Source organism: Lagenorhynchus albirostris, chromosome X (genome assembly GCF_949774975.1).
Source record: "Lagenorhynchus albirostris chromosome X, mLagAlb1.1, whole genome shotgun sequence".
Taxonomy (NCBI): Eukaryota; Metazoa; Chordata; class Mammalia; order Artiodactyla; family Delphinidae; genus Lagenorhynchus; species Lagenorhynchus albirostris.
In genome coordinates this window covers 125,464,119-125,479,401 of record NC_083116.1, presented here as the reverse complement: position 1 = coordinate 125,479,401, position 15,283 = coordinate 125,464,119, and the positions used below count along the sequence as shown (strand labels likewise).

General features: G+C 49.1%; 1 protein-coding gene across 11 annotated transcripts in view; it reads left to right on the top strand.

Annotated features, from left to right (window-relative positions):
• TBL1X (transducin beta like 1 X-linked) overlaps positions 1 to 15,283 on the top strand; it is a 228,229-nt gene that overhangs the window by 174,120 nt on the left and 38,826 nt on the right. The window lies entirely within an intron of this gene.

Sequence of the window (15,283 nt, the reverse complement as noted above, 5' to 3'; positions counted from 1 at the left end):
TGAAATCAGATTGGAATTAAGATCAAGAGCAGTTGTGATAGATACGGTGAGGGGCGGGGGTGATTTGGGGTTCCTGGCCCCCAGCACAGGGAGGGCATTTATGGGCTGGTGTGTACATATGGTGTGTATATATGGGGGTGGGGTGATTTGGGGTCTTGGACCCCAGCACAGGGAGGGCATTTATGGGCTGGTGTACACATATGGTGTATTTATATGGGGGTGGGGTGATTTGGGGTTCCTGGCCCCCAGCACAGGGAGGGCATTTATGGGCTGGTGTGTACATATGGTGTATTTATATGGGGGTGGGGTGATTTGGTGGGGTGGCTTGAACAGAAATATATCGTCTCAGTGTTCTGCAGGATAGCGGTCTCGAAGCAAGGTGTCAGCTGGCGTGGCTCCTTCTGAGGGCTGTGGTGGCGTCTGTCCCAGCCTCTCTCCCAGCTTCTGGTGCTTTCCCGGCTGTCTTTGGCTCTCCTTGGCCTGTAGGTGCATCCTCCCCTGATACATACCTGCACCTTCACGTGGCATTCTCCCTCTGCATGTACCTCTCTGTCTAAACTTGTCAGGTTTCTCCTTTTGTAAAGACACAGTCATATTGGATTAGGGGCTCATGGTGTTCTAGTACGACCTCATCTTAACTAATTACATCTGCAGTAAGCCTTTTTCCAAATAACGTCACATTCTGAGGAGTGCTGGGGGGTAGGACTTCAACATGTGAATTTGAGGGGACAGTTCAACCTATAACAGTTTGCTCTGCACACATTTAAGCTTTATACACTTGGTGTCATGTTTTATATATTCTGCAACTTGATTTTTCAAGAAGGAAGCCAATTCCCAGGTCCCACTTGCCAGAAACACACGTGCTAGGACTCAGGGTGAACCAACTGTGGGCCCCTGGGACGGGCTCTTTCAGGGTCAGCCCAGAAGGGTGCGATGGGCAGGCCTTGAAGGCAAACCAAATGGCTCGATTCTTATTCTTGAACACATTATTTACCCATTGGAAAAATGGTTATCCTGGGGCTTCCCTGGTGGCGCAGTGGTTAAGAATCCGCCTGCCAGTGCAGGGGACATGGGTTTGAGCCCTGGTCCAGGAAGATCCGACATGCTGCGGAGCAGCTGAGCACGTGCGCCACAACTATTGAGCCTGCGCTCTAGAGCCACGAGCCACAACTCCTGAGCCTGCATGCTGCAACTACTGAAGCCCACAGCGCCTAGAGCCGGTGCTCTGCAACAAGAGAAGCCACCGCAGTGAGAAGCCCGTGCACCACGAGGAAGAGTCGCCCGCATTCTCCGCAACTAGAGAAAAGCCTGCTCAGAGCAACAAAGACCCAAACGCAGCCGAAAAATTAAATAAATAAATTAGAAAAAAAAAAGGTTACTCTGGGCAAAAGGGATGAAATACATCGGGCATGTAGCATGTTATAAATAAACCTCTCCCCACCAAGCCTGGATCTCTCTTTCTGCAGCGACCCCAGCTAGAATTAGTCGTGGAAAGTACACGTTCTTTCTACATATACACTCGAACATTTGGATTAGCTTTTGCCAGAACATAGTATAAAAAATGGATAAGCAAAACAAAATAGGCACTGCCTCCCCCTGTAAACCAGGGCAATCACCACCACAGCTCTGATGCCTTAACCTCAGAACTTAACCAGGGAATCTCAGCTGCAGTACAAGTGTTCCCCTAGCACTGATCTGATAGATTCCCAGAAACGATCGCAAGTGAAAATTCCATGTACCCCACCCTGTCTCCCTGTAGATTTCCAGCATTGCATTTGGGATTCTTTCCTTTTAGAAACACCTCCTCCCAAAGATAGGATGAAGGTAAAAGCACAGTCACAATGTGTGAACCAATGACAGGCTACAATTCCCGCCTCCGTCTGCGCACAGCAGGGTGAATCAAGGGTGCGAAAGAAAGCTTTCGTGTAACCCAGAGAAAGGTTTCTCCCGGGCCGTGGGGCAAGAGCGTTGTGGACCTCTTTGAGTAAACGCAGAAATCTCCATTCCTCCCCCAGAAAGGCGAAACTTCCTTTTTTGGTGTCTGTTTACGTTTGTCTCACATTTGTTGATAAAGTTTCTGTAACCAGGCAACTGAGAGGGAGACTTGGGAGACAGCAATGTATAGAATTTCATCAACGCTGATTGCATGTAACGTCTGCTGAACTGCTGTCCTAATTTGTCAGACTCCCTAGAGAAAGTGCCATAGGTTGAGTGAGGAGTTAAGAGAGGACTCTGTGTTCCTCTGACGACTGACTCGAGTACCCCACGAGGACATGCCCCAAAGAAGAAATGCCTAAGGTGTAAGTGTTCATTTGGGGGTTGTACATGTTTATCTCAAATCTCAAGCTTTGGTTAAGCGTATGTTTATTGAGCACCCACCAAGTGCCAGGAGCACCTTCTCCTTGGCCTGTCAATGTCTCCTTTCTAATTTAAAAAAAAAAGAAAAAGAAAAGAAAGAAAAAAGTCTCTTGATTAAGTATCTGTGCTCTCTCTCCTTTACCACCGTCAAATGCATTAAAGCTAACTAAGTCCTGTATTGTGACAAGTGATTGATTCCTCAACCCCTCCCAGCGTGGCTTCTCTGCTAGAGGTTGAAAGTTCTCTGTTGTGGCGTCTTCAGTAATCTTCATCCTCAGGTTGTGTGTAGAAGAAAGTGGGCGTGGAGGAGGACGGAGATGGTAGGTGGTGAGGACCCCGCGGTGAGGCAGACCCCTGGTTCTCTGGTAGATCTGCTCATCACCTCACAATCAGGAATAGACTCAGAGTTCCACCCCCCCGCCACCCCCCCATCGAGGGACAAGTTCCCTGCAACCACGGGCACTCCTGGTCCTGCGGCCTGAGCCGATGCAGAGAGTCCTGTGCTAAACGTATCACATATCAGGTAGGATGCTTTCGGCTGCAAGTAAGATAACCGACAGAACATTCATCCCCCCAGATAGCAGGAGGGCAGGGTATTGAAATGATACTTTCCTGGAAGTGTTGTGCGAATCCACATCTCATCTCTGCAAACTCAGGAAAGCATCTTGAACATGGGCTTGTTTTGTGTTTCTGCCCTCAAGAGGCAGAGTCCGTATCATCTGGGACTCTTCCCTGACCGTATCATCTGGGACTCCTCCCTGACCTTCACCCAGCTGTGTATATGTTCCACAGCCTTTTCCTTCAAGGCTTCTTGTCACCGTTCGTTGTCTGAAGCAAGGGCCGTGCCCGTAGAAAGCACTCCCTAAACACTGTTGATTCGTGACATCTCACAGGTGCGCTTCATGGCAGCCTGATGCGTGAAGCTGGTTAGTTAGTAAGCAGGGCTTTTCAACTCAGCAGGAGGAGATTTTGACCAGCTCTGGCACCAGCGTGGCTCAGTTGGTTTTTGCATGAGCTACCGGTAGTCCAGTTTTGAGGGCTAGGAGTCCGTTGGCCTCTGCCTTACAGGGGTTAGTCGTGTGGTCAGATCTGCCGTCTGGGCAATTTTTAAGAAGCAGATGGTGGCAGAGCGTCTTTGCCACGCAGCCCGTAAGTTCCCTTCACGATCCGAGCAAAGGCTCACTGCCCAGCACGCATATAAGCCAGTACTGTGTCACCAGCTTTTGAGAGAAGAAGGAGGTCTTTTGCGAGGTCAACCTGCCAGGACTCACATCTGTCTCCCTGATCCAGGGTTTGGGGCAAAACTCAAAGGGCTGGGGGAGGTTTGCACTTGGAAGCTGACGGGCTAGTCTCCAGTCAGCCCGTACAAGCTCCTCGCGCTGCTGGAAGCCAGGTTTTCCTTACGGAAGGGTCTCTCGCTTCACGAAGGGCTCTGGTGGCAACGTTTCTGTTCTCTGAGTTCCACAGACTGAAGATTCTTGGTTCCAAGGTCATCCTGGAGATGGGTTCTTGTCTTGTGCTGACACAGGGCTGTCTCTGTAAAACAACTCCAGGTTCGAACAATGAACAACCTGTTTAAGGAGGCACAGCCTCTCTGAGCTGCTCGGTGTTTTCCATGCTCTTTCAGTGTGCATGCGTGTCAGCCTGCCTGGGCTTCTGCGAGCAGCCCCTCCAAACGCTGGGCGAACCGTGAGTTCCTCCCCGCTGCTCTTCGTGAATACAGTGGCGGAGCCCAGCGTCGGTATGAGAAGCGAGGACATCCGATGAGTGAGTCTCTGTAGGCATATTAAATACTTCCTCTGGGGCCTCATCCTCAAATCTAAATTATAAAGAAAATTTGTTCTCCCAGATCCAGTGGGGCAGGGACCCAGTGGACGCTAGCGTTGGTGGCAGGCAGCTCTTTACACAACCAGGGGGGTTACCTGCCAGGAGTTGCCAAGGCTCTGGTGAAGGAGCTCAATGAATGGGTTTGGAGATCTGTCACAAACAAGCTCGAGTGTCTTTGTTATGTCGTGTGCACAGGACCAGCTCCATGACGGATGGAGGGAAAGATGGTCTCATATGGAGCTGGGTCAATGTCACCATTAATTCTGGAAAGGAGAGAAGGTCTGGGGGTTTGGGGCCAGATGCTCCATGACGTTAAACGATGACAAGACCTTTTTCTCATTCACCTCAGTTGGCAGCCTTGGAGAAGACAGACATGACCTTTCCTTGTTAGATGTGGCTGCTTCTCCCCTCCCCACCCTCATCTGTACCATCTTTTTCTTTTTCTTTCTCTCTTTTTTTTTTAATGTAAGGTATAATTTTCATGCCATAAAATTCATCCTTTTTGGAGTACAGATTTGCAGTGTTTGCCAAACGTTTACAGTTGTGTAACCACCAGCACAATCAAGATACGGAACAGCTCCATCACCCCAAAAAGTCCCCTGTGGCCCTTCCCCCCACTGCAGCCCCTGGCAAGCACCTCTCTGCTTCCTGTCCCTGTAGTTTTGCCTCTGCGAGAATGTTTTAGGAGTGGAATCTTCCAGCAGGGAGCCTTGACGGTCTGGCCTCTCTCGGTGCGTTTGACGTTCGTTCACACTGGTGCGTACATCAGTAGTTCCTTCTTTATTGCTACATCATATTCCATTTTAGGGATGCAGGGCGGTTAGTCCTTTGTCCTGTGTGAGAACATTTGAGTTGTCCCCAGGTTTTGACGATTACAGCCAAGGCTGCCACAAACGTTTGCGTACAGGCTTTTGTTGTATGTGGGCTTTCATTTCTCTTGGGTTGGTATCTGGGAGTGGGATTGCTTGGCCGAGTGGCAAGTGTGGGTTTAGTTTATCAGAAGCCACCACATCCTCTTCTGTCCCACTCGGCAGCGAGGCACTTCACAGCCATCCGTGGTTTTATAGGTTTGATTCGAGTTGTAGAGCTCATTGGTGCCTGGGGCGCAGGACATGTTGGGAAGTAAGGAAAAGGACACTGTCCCCCGCAGATACATCTACAGGATACTGATGAAGTTTTACGCTTCCTCTCAGGGTTTAAAATTAGCCTTCGTGAGCCTGTACCGGGGTCACGGTTTCCCCAGATCTGCTGAGTGAGAGAACGTCCGCCCGTGCACACCGGCTCCTCCTTAAGCAGGCACCTTTCTGCGGGAAACTAGGAAACTCTGCAGCCTGGCCAGCCCTCCAGTGGGTAAGACCGAGCGTGTGGGCAGGACATATGTCCGTCTGGGCCGGCTTCCAGGTAGATAGCAGGATTCCGACCGGCAGGGCCCCAGGTAGGGCAGATGCTAAAAGTTTCCATGCGTTGATTTGACTACACACCCAAGGTATTAATGGCATTGAAACTTGGGGAAGTGTTTCTCTACTGTGAGTTTTGTGACTGACATTTGCACACCAGGAAGAACAGACAGGCTTAATCAAAACCACTTGACGACTGTGGTGGTAACCGTAACAGTGAACAAGGAACACAAGTGAGAAGTTGTTTCCCTAACGTTTTGCCAGGTGCGGGTGTGTTACCTGGCTGCGTGTCCCCAGTGGCTGTTTTTTTTAACATTTTAGACGGTAAGAGGAGCTTATCATTATAATAGATGGTAGAAATTCATTTATCATATATCACAAATCAGCAGGATGGTGAACTTCTTTCTTCATTGTAGAGATTTAAAGACTTCCCAGTAGGATTGAAAACTCCTCGTACGCTGGAATTTACTTTCTGATCTGTCATGATGCGTGGTCGAGAGGCCAATCTATTACACATATGTTTTGCCTATATTAGCATTGCCGTAGGTGCCTTATTCTGAGAGGAACATCAGTGGTTTTCAAAAGTAAAAGTCTGGGGCTTCCTTGGTGGCGCAGGGGTTGGGAGTCCGCCTGCCGATGCAGGGGACGCAGGTTCGTGCCCCGGTCCGGGAGGATCCCACATGCCGCGGAGCGGCTGGGCCCGTGAGCCATGGCCGCCGAGCCTGCGCGTCCGGAGCCTGTGCTCCACAACGGGAGAGGCCACAACAGTGAGAGGCCCGCGTACCACCAAAAAAAAAAAAAAAAAGTAAAAGTCTGCACCCCAGGCAGGTACCATTTTCCTAAGGAGCCGCGATACCTGCACTCATGTGACTGGCCAGGTGGAGTCAACCATGTTTCCTGTGATCTACATAATGTACATGGATGTTACATAATGTACACAGTTACGTGTTACATATCATCCTTGCACGTAAGGAGGAGCGGGAAATACTGTGTAGCCAGGCTCTAAAGGTTGTAAACGGAACTGAGATGACATTTCTCATTCACTTCATGGAGCTTCTGTTAGGAGAGAAATAACACACATCTGACTGCGAGGGTGAAGAGGTCCCCTCTGAAAAAGCCCCAGGTGACTTGGGGCCTGTGAACGAGTGTGTCTTAATCCAACCATTCTGGATTCAAGAAGGGTTCCTGGGAGTTTCAGTCCAGCAGTAGAGCAGACACTTCTCTGAGGCCATTGACACTCTGAGCAGGAAGCTGTCAGTCATGTCAGAAATCACCAATACCCTTCTGCCGGCCTCTGGTTTAATTATATTAGAATCTCTGCTCAACTAAAGATGGAGCAGTTTGCATTAAGTGTCCTGTCTGTCCCCAGCTGCTCATCTCAGATTTGTGAGCTGCTGTAGTAAGGAGGGGTGATGTCTTGGAGAACCCAATGGAAAAGATGAGCTTCAGCCTTAAGAGGGCAGTAAAATGTTCCTTAAAAAATCACAGTGAGGGGCTTCCCTGGTGGCGCAGTGCTTGAGAGTCCGCCTGCCGATGCAGGTGACACGGGTTGGTGCCCCGGTCCGGGAAGACCCCACATGCCGCGGAGCGGCTGGGCCCGTGAGCCATGGCCGCTGAGCCTGTGCTCCGCAACGGGAGAGGCCACAGCAGTGAGAGGCCCGCATACCGCAAAAAAAAAAAAAAAAAATCACAGTGGGGGCTTCCCTGGTGGCACAGTAGAAATTGGGAATCTGCCTGCCGATTCAGGGGACACGGGTTCGAGCCTTGGTCTGGGAGGATCCCACGTGCCGCGGAGCGACTAGGCCCGTGAGCCACAACTGCTGAGCCTGCGCGTCTGGAGCCCGTGAGCCACAACTGCTGAGCCTGCGTGTCTGGAGCCCGTGCTCTGCAACGGGAGAGGCCACGACAGCGAGAGGCCTGCACACCACGATGAAGAGTGGTCCCCACTCACCGCAACTGGAGAAAGCCCTCACACAGAAACGAAGACCCAACACAGCCCAAAAAAAAAAAAAAAAAATCACAGTGGAAGCAACCCAGTGTCCATGACGGATGAGAGGGAAGCACAGTGTGGTTCCTCCATTCAGTGGGATGTTACCCGGCCTTACGAAGCAAGGCAACTCGGACCTGTGCTCCCACGGGGATGGACCTTGAGGGCCCTGCACTCAGTGAAGTAAGCCAGGCACAAAAGGCAGATCCTGCGCGCTTCCACTCACACGAGGTCCCTGGAGGAGTCACGTCCACACGGACGGAAAGGTGGGTGCCGGCAGGTGAAGGAGGGAAGGGGGAGTTCGTGTGGGAAGGGGATGGAGTCTCCGCTTGGGAAGATGAACAGATTCTGGAGGTGGACGGTGAGGATGGTTGCACAACAGTATGAATGTGTTTCATCCCACTGAGCTGGACACTTCAAATAGGTAACACGGTGCATTTGTGTCACGTATATTTTAAACACAACTTTTAAATAAATCACAGCATTATAGGTAAGTTTTCTGTATAGCGTGTTTCAGAGTTTGGAAAATATGTCTCAAAAGGAAGATAAGAAACCACTTAAATTCCACAGTAACATTATTAACACTGAAAGGCTTCTTAATAGAACCATACAGCATTTGGGGTGAGTCCTTGGCATACGTAGCGTCATTTTTAAGCTAGGTTGGTATCCTACAAAAATCTGGTTATTTTTTAAAAATAATGCTGAAAACAGCATGTTTTGCAATAGCAGTATACTGGAGATTTCCCAAATGTCTGTGATTGGCTCAGCAGATTGTGATATGTCCATATCCCAGAGTCCCACTCAGCAATAAGTGGGAACGAATTATCGATACATGACACAGCCTGGGTGAGTCTCCAAGGAGATGTGCTGGAAACCACAAGCCATCGTCAAAGGCCGCAGACTGTGCGGTTCCTTTTGTAGAGCGCTGTGAAAAGGGCAAGCCTGCAGAGATGACTGCCGGGCGTCGGGTGGCTGGGCCACCTGCACAGGGCTGCTGTGGGGGAGTTCTTTCATGCTGATGAAAGAGCTCTGCGTCTTGACCGCAGAGATGATCACACATGGACACATGGGATAAAATCTTACACGCTACGTGCGTAGGTGATGCGCGTGCGCACACTCACAGGTCAGAAATGGCGAAACCTGGAGAAGGTTTGCAGTCAGGTGACCAGTCGGTTGGATGTAACTTCTCGGTTTTGATATTGTCCTAGGGCGAGATGAGATGTCACCATTGGGGGAGGCTGGCTGAAAGGCACACAGGACTCCACTGTTTTCACAACTTCCCGTCAGTCCATGATAATCTTGAAATTATTAAACAAAAAAATTAAACAGGAGTGATAATTTTGCACTTCCATGGTCTGCAGAGCTGTGTGTGTGTGTGTGTGAGAGAGAGAGAGAGGTCAGTAATACAACCGAGGCCGAGAAATTTTAATTAGAATTTGCAGGTCATTAGCCATTGTGCAGGCCTAGGGTTTTGTTGTTGTTGTTGTTGTTGTTTTCGGTACGTGGGCCTCTCACTGTTGTGGCCTCTCCCTTTGCGGCGCACAGGCTCCGGACACGCAGGCTCAGTGGCCATGGCTCACGGGCCCAGCCGCTCCGCAGCGTGTGGGATCTTCCCGGACCGGGGCACGAACCCGTGTCCCCTGCATCGGCAGGCGGACTCTCAACCACTGCACCACCAGGGAAGCCCCTAGGCCTAGGTTTTGATGGGGTGTCTGTTTTACTCGGATTCCACTAATAGCTGTATTAACTAAGAAGTGGATAGCCACACTCACCTTCTGGGGCTTTTGGAAACAGAAAAAATAAAGAAAGGTCATCTGAAGGTGAACGGCAGTGGTCATGTGTACATAGCACAAGTTTTTGCTTCCTTGGGAACTCAGCAAACTCGGTGCCATGCTCACCTGGCCGTCTCCTCCTGGGTAATTGTCGTGAGAAGCAATTCTGCATTTGATTGGGACCATAGGTACTGGACGGGCTGTATTTTTACGGGGAGGATAAAAGTCTATGCAGTGTTCCCCATCCCTTTTCCAGTGTTGTACGAGGTTGTTAAATATCCCCTCATGGTCTTTAGCTTGAAGAATTCTATTAGGTGGGCAGAGTTGAGGGTCTTAATCTCTGGAGATATTCTGAATGGCCACAGGAGCGTGCAGTATCAAAAGACTGTCAGCCTCTCCTGGCAGTCAGGAAAGAGCCAGGGTTTCTCAGCCGAAGCACTGTTGACATTTGGGGCGGGTTGTTCTTTGCCGGTGCGGCTGTCTGGTATTGTAGGTTGTTAAACCGCATCCCTGGTCTCCACCCACTGGATGACAGCAACGCTTCCCCACCCTCCCGTGTTACAGCCAAAAATGTCTCCACTTTGCCAAATGTCCCCTGGAGGGCAGAATCATCTCCAGTTGAGAACCCCTGATACACATCCTTGAGCTGTGGGATGTTTCTTCTTCCAGTTAGTTTTTATTGGAAAGTGGAGTTGTAATGGGATTCTCATTTTCTCACTCTATCGTCTTCTTGGGCTGCGTTTTGATTCCTTCTGCTGCAGAACTCAAGTAGACTTTAAGAGTGAGCATAATGCAGTCCCTGTTTTTATTAAATTTTTCCAGGATATTTTTCCACTCGAGGAAGAGGGAAGTCTGCCAGCACCATTCTCTAGCAGATAATAAAATAATCGGGAGTAGCAGTCTTCAGTCTGGGTTTTGTTTTCGGTTTGGGGGGGTGCTTTGGACTCCCAGTGAGGAGTTTAGATAACCAGGAAAAGGGTGTTCCTCTTAATATTTTTGAATAATTGCATCTCCAAAAATGATTAAGCGGCATTGCCCTCTGTAATCCCAGCAGCTGACACATCACCCGGTAGGCTCCGCCGTGTTTCCTGGGACCGTGGAATGACTTCTTATGCAAGACACGTTTCCCCGGATTCGGGAAGTCATTTTAATGGTTCAACTATCTTAATTTAAACGCAAGTTCAGGGCTTATTGTTCAGCTGAGGCTCTAAAAATATTTTTGACTGCAGTGGCTCTTCTCCATTGCTAATGTTGTCCCTGTTTAGAAAGAGAATCTTTATGAAACGGTAAAGACAGGCATTTCTCTGAGGTAATGGTAGCCTTTGCTTTAGAAATCATAAAGGAAAATATTAGTTTCATTAAATAATAAATCAGGAAGACCTGAACAGTTTGTCCATGTGAGTAGAGAACGAAAGTACCTTTAAAATCATGTGAGGGAGTTCCCTGGCGGTCCAGCGGTTAGGATTCGGTGCTTTCACTGCCGCGGCCCGGGTTCGATCCCTGGTCGGGGAACTAAGATCCCACAAGCCGCCCGACCAAAATAAAAAAATAAATAGAAATAAAATAAAATCCTGTAAAGCAGTGATGTCTCATGTGCTCATGTCTGCCAGGAGATGGAAGCAGTGCCTTTCTGGTGGTTTGTGGGCTGCGCCCCCTAGAGCACCCTCAGGCTCGATGGTTTGCTAGAAGGATTCACAGAATTTAGCAACTGTCACACTCAGTGGATTACAGCACAAGATACAGGTTATAATATACTGCATGGTGCTCTCCCTGAAGTAGACACAGGTTAATTGTGTGAGGCCATGCCTGTGTTGAGTAGCCTGTTGTGTAACCCTTCCACAGTGTATATCCGTGTGTCAGAGCATCAAAATGTACACATTGGCATATGTCAGTTATACCTCAGGAAGGCTGGGGAGAAAAGATGCAGCTCAATCAAAGTCAATCCTATGTGTCTCCATTTCTGTTATGTTCCTCTTAATTGTAGTATAATTTGGTTTATATTTTGTTTGTTCAAATGTCTTGTTTATGCAACATCTGATAGTGCCCTTTATTTTGAATTGATAGCTTCAACTTTTCTCCATTAAAATTTTATCAAGGGGCTTCCCTGGTGGCGCGGTGGTTAAGAATCCGCCTGCCAATGCAGGGGACACGGGTTCAAGCCCTGGTCCGGGAAGATCCCGCATGCCGCGGAGCCACTAAGCCTGTGCGCCACAACTCCTGAGCCCACGTGCCACAACTACTGAGTCCATGTGCCACGGCTACTAAAGCCTGCGTGCCTAGAGCCCGTGCTCCACAACAAAAGAAGCCACCGCAATGAGAAGCCCGCGCACATCAACAAAGAGTAGTCCCTGCTCGCCGCAACTGGAGAAAGCCCGCGCGCAGCAACAAAGACCCAACGCAGCCAAAAATAAATAAAAATAAAATAAAATAATTTATTTTAAAAAATTAATACACCCGCCCCCCCCCCCCAAAAAAAGATACAGATTACAATCGGCCAAGGGAAGAGGTGCACGGGGTCCAGTCCAGGAGAACCGGGCACAGCTTTGCAGGTGTCCTCTCCTGGCGGAGCGACCTGATGGTACCTCATTCTCCCAGCAGCATGTATGATGACACGCGCAGTGTTGCTAACCACCCAAGCTTTGGTGTGCAGGTTTATATCAGAGGGCAGTCATGTGGGCCTGCAGCACCTGCTGAGGGGGACAGAAGGAGAACCTGGACAGGCCCTGGCTGTGTCCATCCTGCCCCAGTCCAGTCCAGGTTGTGGTTGCATATCCGTCACTTACGCATTTGTGAGTATGTGTTTACCTCACTTTTAAAAAATCACTTTAAAAAATGTAGGGGTGGATAAGTAGCTGGAGAATATGATGCCCACGCCTCTTATGTAGAAAAGAGTAAAGCACCCCCAGGAGAGCTTTGTGGCATCACTAATGCACACGCCTCCTCCAGCGAGGCCTGCCCACGTTCCCTTTGCAGAGCACAGTCTGCAGAGGGGCTGAGCCTCCCCTTACGCTGTGCACGGGCGTCGGGAAGAAACTGTACTATGAGAATCGTCTCATCACAGACCCTCTTGTAGTGCTAGTTGCCAGCGAGCTCCACTTCGTTCAGAAAGAGTGTTTTCCTAAACTGCTCTTTGGGTTTGATGATAACCGCTTAGAGTAGCAAAACGGAACCGTGGAGAAGTTGCCTTTTTATGTCCCAGATGTTCACAATCATCCCATTTCCCGTGCAGTTTTGGTTGTGCAATCTTTTCTAAGCTTACTGCTCTCATTTGTATGTGTGTGAAAGCTCAGATTCAAGACTTGCCATTCTTGTGCTCATTAATTTGTCGGGGGGGCGGTGGGGGAAGCAATTAGAATAAAAACCACTTGAAAATCAGTTGAGTATTTATAAGTTACAGTTGTTTAAGTATGTGTCTTGCTCAATATAGCCAAGCAATTTCCCTTGGTATTGCCATCAGAGAGAGGTTAGATGCTGTCGAAGATGCCCTTAAGTCTTATTATACTGTAGTTTCCTACTTTAAACGTTAGTGATGATATGAAAAAACCTAAGATGGTTCCTGTTTCCTTTCTTTAGCTAAGACGAAATAACCACTTACGAAGGTGCCTGTTCCCAAAGTTCATACACCATTACATTTAAGATCCGCCTGCTCTGAAATTCTAATGTGACTTTAAAAGTGTCCGGCTTTGATGTATTTTATTTCCTGCCAATTTCAGTTCCCTTTCTTCCTTCCAGACTGAAGAGGCAGTCATCTGGACTGTCAGACACAACACTGTCCTTTTTCTCCCAAGTTTCTATATGTTGCTCTACTGATGTCTCCACCACCCACTTCTTAAATGCCATTGTCCCCAAGGTGACATCCTTTTCTTTCCCTCCCATGTCTATGTGGCCAGTGTGCTGTTCCTTCTGCAAGTCTAGGTGTCCATCCTAGCCTCTCTACTCACCCCCAGTCTAGGTGTCCATCCCTAACCTCTTTGATCCCCCAGTCTGGGGGTCCATCCCTAGCCTCTCTACTCACCCCCAGTCTAGGTGTCCATCCCTAACCTCTCTGATTCCCCAGTGTGGGGGTCCATCCCTAACCCCTCTGATCCCCCAGTCTTGTAATCTACCTCCAGCCGCTCTGTTGCCTTCCATACTGCTGTTTTGGCTGTGTATCTCCCAAGCATTCTTTAACATAATTCCACACTTAATACCATTGCCATTTCCTGACCACTGTCCCTCCCCGGCAAAGAAAAACTTCCTCTGTTCCATAATCGTGTCGCAGTTTAATATGAAAACATCAGAATCCTGTTCAAATATTCCTTCTCCACAATATCTTTCCTACTGTCTCCATCAGCTGGGCACTCCCCGTATCTTGTCAGTGCCACCTCTTTCCCCATTGTCACTGCTTTGCCTTAGTGACAGTGGCGCCCCCTTGTGGAGCACGTGCTGTGTGCCAGGCATGATTCTAAGTACTTGACCGATAAAACCATTACCCTAAGAAGGAGGTGCAGCTGCTGCTATCATTGACCGATGAGAAACCCAGGGCGTTGAGAAGGTAGCCACGTGCCCAGCTCACACTGCCAGGAAGTCGTAGAGCTAGGATTCACAACAGGCCATCTAGCTCTGGAAGCTTACACTTAAGTGATTTTTCTGGACTCTTTTTTTTTTTTTTAATTTATTTATCTTTGGCTGCCTTGGGTCTTTGTTGCTGCGCGTGGGCTTTCTCTAGTTACGGCGAGCGGGGGCTACTCTTGGTTGCGGTGCGTGGGCTTCTCGTCGCGGTTGCTTTTCTTGTTGCGGAGCATGGGCTCTAGGCACGCGGGCTTCGGTAGTTGTGGCTCGCGGGCTCTAGAGCACAGGCTCAGTAGTTGTGGCGCACGGGCTTCATTGTTCCGCGGCATGAGGGAACTTCCCGGACCAGGGCTCGAACCCGTGTCCCCTGCATTGGCAGGTGGATTCTTAACCACTGCGCCACCAGGGAAGCCCTTTGTTGACTCTTAATGTGGTGAAATTGTTGATTTATCTTTCGACATTAAAGCCTGCATTCCTGGAATAAACCCCACTTGGCCCGGACATTTTGTCCTCTTCATAGATACCACTGAATTCCGTTTGTTCTGTGTCTGGAATATGTGAGTGTATTTTACCAAGAGAAGGTAGGCTGTGGTGTTCCTTTTTGGATTTCCTCATCATGTTTGGATCTTAGTGTTATAGTGGCCTCATAAAACAAGTTGAGGGATCAGAAACTGCTTTCCTAAGCACCTGTTGCTCCCATCACCTAGTTTAGGTCTCTCCCCTGGATTAGTTGGAGAAATCTTTCTGTGAAAGATAGTATTTTCATCTCTGTCACAACCAGTCATTTCTGTCTTTGTAGTGCGAAAGCAGCCACCAAAAATACATAGACATGGGCTTCCCTGGTGGCGCAGTGGCTGGGAGTCCGCCTGCTGATGCAGGGGACACGGGTTCGTGCCCCGGTCCGGGAGGATCCCACATGCTGCGGAGCGGCTGGGCCCGTGAGCCATGGCCACTGAGCCTGCGCGTCCGGAGCCTGTGCTCCACAACGGGAGAGGCCGCAACAGTGAGAGGCCCTCGTACCGCAAAAAAAAAAAAAAATACATAGACACGTGAGAGTAGCAGTGTTTCAGTAAAACTTTATTTGCAAAAACAGGCAAGGGAACAGATTTGGCTCAGAGGATATAGTTTGCAGACTCCTGTCCAAGCCTACTAATGGAATGTAGGAGTTTCTTCCCATCCAGGGAACCTGGACGCCCCCACTGCCCCCATGTGTGTATAGTGAGTATTGGTTACTTCCCTGTCCTTTGGACACTTCTGTTGCCCTCCTCTGTCTACACATGTATTTCCCATCCTCAGTTCTCTTGTACTGTCTACATCATTTTTGCGTCTACCTAAAAGTATTTTGTTAATATTTATTAACATTTTTCCTTAAATTGAAGCAGTTACTTTAT